The sequence below is a fragment of the Gavialis gangeticus genome, unplaced genomic scaffold (genome assembly GCF_001723915.1).
Source record: "Gavialis gangeticus isolate Ggan-Ray unplaced genomic scaffold, GavGan_comp1, whole genome shotgun sequence".
Classification (NCBI taxonomy): domain Eukaryota; kingdom Metazoa; phylum Chordata; order Crocodylia; family Gavialidae; genus Gavialis; species Gavialis gangeticus.
Window position 1 is genome coordinate 65,147,607 of NW_017729032.1, and position 229 is coordinate 65,147,835.

A 229-nucleotide genomic window follows, 5' to 3' on the forward strand; every position below is an offset into this window, starting at 1 on the left:
GGCGCGTTGCCCCCTGGCGGCGGCGGCGGCGGCACCCCTGCGCGGGGGCCTGGGCGCCATGTCGGGCAGTGCCGCTGGGGCGGCGGTTTAAAGAGCCGCGGAGAAGACTACGCGGCCGAGCCGTGAAACCGCGGGAAAGCACGTCAGCTGGCCCCGCCCACAGTCATAGTCACTTCCGGCTCGCGGAGCCCGGGGAGTCTGCAAAGGGGCGGGGCTGAGGGGGAGTGGC

The 229-nt window shown here is 74.2% G+C and overlaps 1 protein-coding gene across 1 annotated transcript in view; it reads right to left on the bottom strand.

Annotated features, from left to right (window-relative positions):
* The window catches only part of RB1 (RB transcriptional corepressor 1), a 157,051-nt gene that overhangs the window by 150,781 nt on the left and 6,041 nt on the right, over positions 1-229 (bottom strand). The window lies entirely within an intron of this gene.